Genomic DNA, 9,088 nt, shown 5'->3' on the forward strand with positions numbered 1-9,088 from the left:
ATGTGGAAAAATTGAGACACTAATCCACTGTTGGTTGAGTTGTGAAAGAGTCTAACCATTCTTTAAAACAATTAGGAACAACATCCAAAGGGATATAAAAATTTGCATGCCCTTTGACCCAGTAACAATACTCTTAGGGGCTATATACCAAAGAGATCAAAGAAAAAGGAAAGGATCTATTTGTACAAACTATTTATAGAAGCTCTTTTTTTCTGGGTGTGGTGGCAAAGAATTGGAAATCAATGGGATGCCCATCACTTGGGGAATGGCTAAATCGGTTGTGTTATATGACTGTGATGGAATACTCTTGTGCTCTAAGAAATGAAGGCAGGATGCTTTCAGGAAAACATAGGAAGGCTTATATAAATTCATTTGAAATGAAATGAGCAGAACCAGGTAAACATCATACACAGTAAAAACAATATCATAAGGATGATCAGCTGTGAAAGACAACTACTCTGATCAAGACAATGATCCAAGACAATTCCAAAGGACCCACAAAAAAAATGCTGATGAACTCCAAATGCAGATTGAAATACAACTTTTTAAAAAATTTTAGTGTGTTTTCTTTTGGTTTGTGCTCGCTTTTGCAACATGGCTGATATGAAAATATATTAAATGTGTTTTGTCTGACTTCACCTGTATAATCAATATCAAGTTTCTTGCCTGCTCAAGGAGGAATAAGGATGGGAGGAATAGAGAGAATTTGGAACTCAGAATAATAAGAAAAAGATTGTATATGTGTGTATGTGTGTGCGTGTATAATTGGAAAATATTTAACAATAAAAACAAAAATGATCTTAAAAGGAAATTATGTGGTAGTTTCTTGTTTTAATAATTATGAGCTTTTTCTAAAAAAAAATCTCACTTAATATTGTCCTTGTTTCTTTACCTCACTGCCTACTATAGGGAATAGAGAAATAAATGTGGATCTTAGAATAAGGAGATTTTAATTCTGTCTCGAATAACAATTTGCTCTATGACTCTAAAGGAGTCACAGCATCAGTTTTCATCTCTAACAATTGGAGACAACCATATCACATATAGAGGCAAAAACAAGATGGCAGAGTAAAAGCAGTGACTTGCTTGAACTCTCCCCACAAACCCCTCCGAATACCTATAAAAATGGCTCTAAACAAATTCTAGAGCAGCAGAACCCACAAAAAGATAGAGTGAAATAAATTTCTTGCACAAGACAACCTGGGTGGTTGATTAGAAAAATCTATTGAGTAGGGATGGGAGAGGAACACAGTTCAGCCTGGATATACAGGCAAAGACCAGGCCTCAGGAGGACTGAATCATGGGCAGCTGTGGCAGTTTCAGATTTCTCAATCCACAAAAGCCAAAGACATCTTAGAAGGTCAGTAGGAAAGGTCTGTGACCACGGTAAGAGAGAAGCTCAGTTCCAGCCCCAGTCCAGGGGCAGCCCCAGGGGACTACACATGTATAACCTGTTTTGAGTTGCTTGCCATCTCAATGAGGGTGGATGGGGAGGGAGGAAGGGAGAAAGTTTGGAACCCAAAGTTTTAAAAACAAATGTTAAAAATTGTTTTCATATGCAACTGAGAAATAAGATATACAGGCAATAGGATATAGAAATATATCCTGCCCTACAGGAAAATAGAAGGGGGAGGACATAAAAGAAGGGGGGGAGATAGAAAGGAGGGCAGATTAGGGGAAGGAATATTCAGAATGCACACCATCTTGGGGTCGGGGGAGGGACGAGATGGGGAGAAAATTTGGAGCTCAAAATCTTGTGGAAGTGAATGTTGAAAATTAAAAATAAATTAATAATAATAATAATAATAATAATAACAATAACAATAAGAAGAAGAAGAAGAGAAGAAGAGAAGAAGAAGAAGAAGAAGAAGAAGAAGAAGAAGAAAATAGAACACAAAAAACTACAATATCACATATAGTAAAGGCATCTGGGTTGTATAGTGGATAAAGCTGAATTTAGAATAAGGAAGACCTGTGTTCAAATTTTGCCTCATACATATACTATCTCTGTGATCCACAACAGGTCAAGTAAATACTATCTCCTTCAACGACTTCATAAAAAAAGGGAGGGAGAAAATAATAACACCTACCTCCCAGGGATGTTGTAAGGGTCAAATGAGTTAAAAATTTGTAAAATGCTTTAGCAGAGTTCCTGGCACACAGTAGCCTCCACATCTTCTCAACAAAAGGTTTTGAAAAACAGATGATATATGAAGCATTTCATAAAACATGTATATGTATACGTATATACACATATATATGTAAATACATTCATATGTCAACTGCTGTAATTATTATAATATAATCCCTTGCATAGAGTAAGTACTAGATGAATGTTTCTTGATTCATTTAGTGGGGACAGAAATATTTATTTTAGTATTTTTATAGCAGATTTTTTTCTTTTGTCTTATTGTCACCTGAAAAGGGTGAATATTGTAACAAACAAGAGTGAGAACCTTTGAAGACAATGACATTGAAAGGCATTATTATGTTTCAGATTTCTTAGACCTTATTTTTATGTAAATGAGGATCTTTCTTCAAATAGTATAGGATATATTTTTTAAGGATTCTAAGAGGAGTCCTTATATGAAACAGCTTCACTTTTGAATAACTCCCTTTCCTAACCCACAAACAGTCTTTATGGATATTTTGCTGGTCAGATCACTACAGGATGATGTCTCTTGGTGTCAGTCTACAAGGTCACAGGAGGATACCATCCTCAAATTCTAGTTTAATATAATTAGCTTTTGCTCTGGTTCAAGGTACCTGAGTAAAATGCAAGGAAGGTGGTCATTTATCCCTGTTTGCTGAAGTGACCAAAGCATATTAGAGTTATATAGATCAGTGGTCATTATAATTTGTGTGTTATGTGTAGAAGACCTTTAGCTTCAGAGTAATAAGTCTTGGTTCACTTGGTTTCCTAGTTTCTTGTCAATTTTAGTTAAATATTGATAACTTTACAGAGCAGAATACTGAATGTTCATTTTGCAGGTAGATTGCATACAATTGGTGCAGTGAACCATTTTTATATGCTGTAGAGATGGAATAGTGATATAGCATGCTGGCATTATAAAATCCCATTTAACAGAACCTCATAAGAAGTATATAAATGCTGTTAACCCTCTATATTTTAAATTCTGAAGCTAAACCAGGCATATTGAAGCCAAATAAAGACATGAAATATACACTGCTTTGCAAATAAAATTCATAAGATGTGTCTGAAATTTTGAAGGCACCTTGGCAGATACTTTAAGAAAATCAAATTCATTCACCTCAGAGAAAAATCTGACAAAAGAATAAGAATGCAACACACATTTGTATGAAATTAATTTTATTGTATACATATTTTGCAAAGACAAGGTAAATTTTTGATCCTAATTATTTATTCCAGCCCCACTGCCAACAAGAGTACAATATAATTTGGTTTTCCAAAGAAAATTTTTATTGTGCTATACCATACTTCATGCAATTGATAAATATTCTGTAAAATTACAAGAAAATATAACTTCCCAAAGCAAAGCATATTTTAATACATAAAGAAAGCTTATTTTTTCAATAATTCAGTGATAAATCTTACTATGAAGTTAAGAATTCCACATAATTTGGTTTAATGGAAATTTCATGAGCCCAGGTATCAGAAAACTGAGTTCATATTGGAGCTCTAGCAATTAAATAGCAGAATGGCTTTGGGGCCAGGCACATTGCTTTCGTGGGCCTTAGTTTCTTCATCTTTAGGATGAGGGTTAATTTCACATGAATCTGAAGTATCTCCATTCTCTAAAATGCTACAATTTGTGCACTTTTTAAGTTTGATATATAATGTGGCGATGTCAGTATTAACTCATGAAGTCATAGAAATTAAAGGAATTAATGTCTTCCCCAAATATTTTTAAAGGACAACAGCTACCCATTTAATGATCTATAAAACCCAGGCAACTTTTCTTTAACCATATGAATTTCTTTGGTCTGATATCAACTGTAATTTTATAAAAAGATTTTTTAAAATCATTTTCAAAATCCTATGAAAGGATTTGGGTCAAACTGAATTCCTGGTAACCATGCTATTATTACCCCAAACCAAAATTCCTTTTGAAACATAAATATACCTGTTTTGTCCTTTAAATTGTTATCCATTACAATAGAAAGAAACCCATTAAGTAAGTGGATTTTATCACAGAAACCTAGAACTGGGAGTTATGTATTATTCAGTCTGTTCCCTTGTTTCTAGAAAGCCAAACCAGGTAATCAGTTAATCAGCCAACAAAACTTTATTGAATCCATTCTTTGTAAACCATTGAGAAAAATGATTGACTATTTTCATTTAAAATATCCTATTTAACTCTCTTCCAAAGTTTTTTCATCATTATTTAGTGGGTAGAGTTCAGGACTTAAAATTAGCAGGACCTAGATTGAGATTGTGGGCACCAAAGCAGCACAGTGGATAAGACACCACAACTGCAGTCAGGAAGACTCATCTTCATGAATTCAAATCTGGCCCTACATGCTTACTAGTTGTGTCACCCTGGCTTAGTCATTTAACCCTGCTTGCCTCAGTTTCCTCATATGAAAATGACCTAGGGAAGGAAATGGCAAACCACTTCCATATCTCTGGCCAAGAAAACACCAAATGGGGTCATGAAAATTTTGACATGACTGAAAACCACTGAACAACAACAATATTCAAATATTGTATATGGAACTTCCAAGCCATGGGATGATGGGCAAGTTACAAATCTATCTGAATCTCTATTTCTTCAGGAAAAAAAGTAAGAGGATACCACTGGTATATCTCTCCCCAATTTCTCATTTAGATAAAAAGGCATAATTTATAGATAGCACTCTACACACTTTTAAATGCTTACTTTTAAGTGCTATGCTAAGATGCATTATTATTATGGACTTCTTTCAAGTCTCAGTCAAAATCCTACCTTGTTCAAGAAATCTTTCCTAGTCTTCCCTAAAATTATTGCCTTCCCTCTGATATGACTTCCAATTTATCCTGTATATATTTTGTTTGGATACAGTTAAATTCACATTGTCTCTCCCATTAGACTATGAGCTCCTTGAGTGTACGGACTGTTTTTTGTCTTCCTTTGTATCCCTACAGCTTAGCACGATGCCTGGCACATATTAGTCACTTAATCAAATACTTGTTGACAGTCTAAAAATGCTTCATATTTCTTCTCTGGTCATTTGTGAATTCTTTCTTCATATAATTTGTATAAAACGAAGAAAACACAAAAACTGACATTTACATAGCATGTGAAATGGTTTACTGAGCACTTTTCTCATAACATCCTGAAGAAGCAGGGAGCAAAAGGAACATAAACCCATTTTATTGCAAAGTTAATTGAGAATGAACTAGAATAAGATATGACATATCAGTTATTTATCCAAGGTAGGCTTCAAATACTTTAAAAACAACAGCAACAACAAAAGAGCTTATTTCTGGCTCACCATGTTGTCTCTATCCTGAAAGTTGTTTTTCTCTTTTTTTCTTTTCAGTCCCTTTGACAAAAGTTTACTCATTGTCAGAAAATATTGATATGGACAGCCAAGGCCCCATGCCCTTTCTTCAATCATTTGTTGATGGCACTAGTTCTCTGCATCCTGCAGTGAGGAACTCTATTACTCTTCTTTTCTTTGTATGTGTCCCATTTGGCAACAATTCTCTTCAACTACTACTGATTTCCCATCTGTTAGATCTCAATACAACTTCCAGAAGAGGAATTTCAACAAGAAATTGTTCTGATGGTCATTAGATAAATATTAGCAAAAAATACCTAGGCTTCAAAACAAAACAAAACTAAGCAAAGATGACCTTGACATGAAACACTAGGAAAAAAATGTAAAAGAGACCTGAAGTAAATGAAAGCAGGATTGCTTAGAACCATGGAGCTGGAGGGGAATTTGACAGATCTAGTTTAATTTTCTTTCACTTGGGACTCCAAGTGAAATAGAGCAGAGTTAATCTTGTATTCATACCAGTATTTATTGGCCCTCACTCTCTGCGAGTCAATTGGAATATCTAAGCCCATATTCTTCTTAATTTCCCTCATTGTAAAAATAGAACATCAGGAGATGGACAATGAAATTGTTAAGATAACTTTTACACATTTGAAGGCTAAATTGTTATCTTTAATTCAAGCTAAAGAGTCAAAAAAATTAAAGTTTTTTTCAAGGATTTTATTTTGCCTCTACAGTACTACCTTCATAATCTTTTATGCTAATCATTCATCTTCTTTCATTTTTTGTACTTTTATTTCAAGTATATTGTGCACACACATAAACAAATGCTCTGAATTTTGGTGAATATGAAGGTCGGTTTTGTTCATCCTTCATTTTTTTAAAAGAGGACCAATGACAGCATGTGGGATGTCTTTGCTTTTGTGTGAATTGGATTTAAGTGAGGCAGAGTTGCACAAAGTCATCAGCCTCACTCTCTTTTCCAGTCATTGAGGGCCAGTGGCAAGAAAAAAGTCAAGGTGACTGGTAATGGCATATGAAGGTGGATTGTTCTTAAAGTGCCATTCTTATATAATAGAATTGTTGATGTGGCTAGAACAAATTTTGAATACGATCTTTATGAAACACACTATTTAATTTTAAAATAGCTTTTAGGGATTACAAAGTTTATCTCCTTGATGGCAGAGACTATCTTTGTCTTTCTTTATATTCCCAGTGGTTGACTCATAGTAACCCTTTAATAAATGATTAATTAATGGAATTAATGGTGATCATCCATCTTTGGTTTTTTTGTTTGTTTTGGTTTATTTGTTTTTGTTTTTATTAAAGTATAATAGGAAGTAAGGGCTAAGAGAAAAATCATATTGCCTCAATAATTGTGTAAATGGTGTGTGTGTACATGCACACATATACCAACTAATAAATTAATTATATTTAATTATTATTAGCTAAGTAAAAATCATTTACTTAATATTTTAATTATATTGTACTTACATAATTGGATTAATAATTGATTTGACATATACATTTATTTAATTTCTGCTCAATAAAAATTAAATGAAGGCTTAGTAAGTAACAGAGAAACATTTCTCTAGAAAATAGATGGTAAAACATAAAACTCATAAAAAGACTTGGTAATGCAAATTACATCCTTAAGCTATTCTACCCAGACCTTTACTTAGCAATTCTATTTTTTTTAAATTCCCATACAATTGACCAAGTATGAGTAATCTCTACATCAATTCTTTTCTCCAGTGGTAACATAAACACTTGTACATTCTGAAATAAAAGACTTGAAACATTATAGCCACTCTGTTCATACCACAATAGTTAAGATTATGTCAGCATTTCTATTACATACCCAGTTTCCTGAAGTTTATAAGTTGCAATAAAATCTAACCCCCTGGGTTGAATCTTTACTTACAGAGGTATTTTTCAGCACAACGTATGGAGATAGAGCTGCGAGACTCCCCATTACTGTTAATGGAAGCAAGGTCATGCACCTTTTGCCCAGCACATTGAAGAGATTTACCCTGTAACTTCCCAACAGGGAGAAAATGATTTTAACAAAATGTGAGAAATATTTCTCTTTGATTTCAGTTGACTTATAAAGTATATTACCTATCCCTCAGGAAAACAGATTTTTCTTTTCATTTCTAGTCTTCTGGACAAATTGGCTCTCAGTCCACAAGTTGGATGGGCAAGCTATACTAAATGCCATCTACATGTACATTATCCATGTATATTCTCCATAAATACTAACCAAACCTACATGTATACATATGCATACATATATGCACATATGTATATGTGTGCCTGTATATAATATATATATATGGGTACCTATACACATATGTGTGTATAGTTATGTACTATTTTTACTGTCTTGAGCTTTACTTTTTGGGAAAAAAGTCTAATTTATTTAAGGCAGATATTAGATTGTCAATTCTGTTACCTTACTTCATTTGGCAATGTTATTTCAATAGTGTACACATTCAAAAACTTTGATTATGATATTTTAATTTCTTCAATACAGTATGTGACTGATAGACTTGTTAATTATGGGAAAGTTTCTGAGATGCATCCTCCAAAACCAATTGGAGTTTCTGAAATATGTATACATCACCCAAGTCATTCAATATTGTCAATGAGTCATTCGTTGTTTAAAATTTAACCAAAATTATTTTGATTGGTTGTATTAGGGACATTGTCTATGGAAGTAGTGACTATATTTTTCTTTAAAGGTTATATGACTTATGCCTGAATTTCTCCCCAATACTCATAAATCTTATAGCCATTGTTTATTAAGCAAATTTAACAAACTTTTTTTTTTCAGAAAGTAGATGCCAGTTTCCATGAGTCCTAAGAGTGAAATTACTTGATCTAAAACAAAATGCACTTGAATAGACAAAGCTTTTTAATATCAAATCCAGGATTATCTGCAGAATCCCCTTAGTCATAGCATTTCAGACCAAAAAAAAATTCATATTATAATACACACACATACATACACACACTACACAGTTATTGAGTATAAGGCAAAGTCCTTTTGATATAATATAATAATATGGACCAGTGATTTCATTAACATAGAGAACTCCTTATGGAGAAACTTATGGTACTGATTCAGAATAGCATATGATCTTCAGTTTATAGCATTATGGTTGGCTGTTGTACTGAGATTTTAAACGACTTGCCTAGGGACAAAGAATCAGGATATGTTACAGGTAGAACTGGAAGCCAGTTCTTCATTTCTATGTATTATACTATAATTCTTAATGCATGTTTATTGATTGTATAATATGCATTACCATACTTTATACCCTTCAAAACAGATTTCTCATTCATAACTAAATATGTAAGTAGATTTACTTATCATACTCTTACTTAACTTACTTGGGAATATTGGTGCCTCCTGTACAAAATCTACCATCTGTTCTTTTACAAAGTAAGGATTAAATACTATAAAATATACAGGAGGACAGATTGTAATTTGGAATATTTGGCTTTTTATGTAAGTGATACATAATTTATTTCATGGACCTGATTTGAAAATGTGTTTCTCTGTTAACTTACTAATCTCTTAATTTTCATTGAGCAGTGTCTATGCATTATCATGTTA

Source organism: Phascolarctos cinereus, unplaced genomic scaffold (genome assembly GCF_003287225.1).
Source record: "Phascolarctos cinereus isolate Bilbo 61053 unplaced genomic scaffold, phaCin_HiC Scaffold_7;HRSCAF=346, whole genome shotgun sequence".
Lineage (NCBI taxonomy): Eukaryota > Metazoa > Chordata > Mammalia > Diprotodontia > Phascolarctidae > Phascolarctos > Phascolarctos cinereus.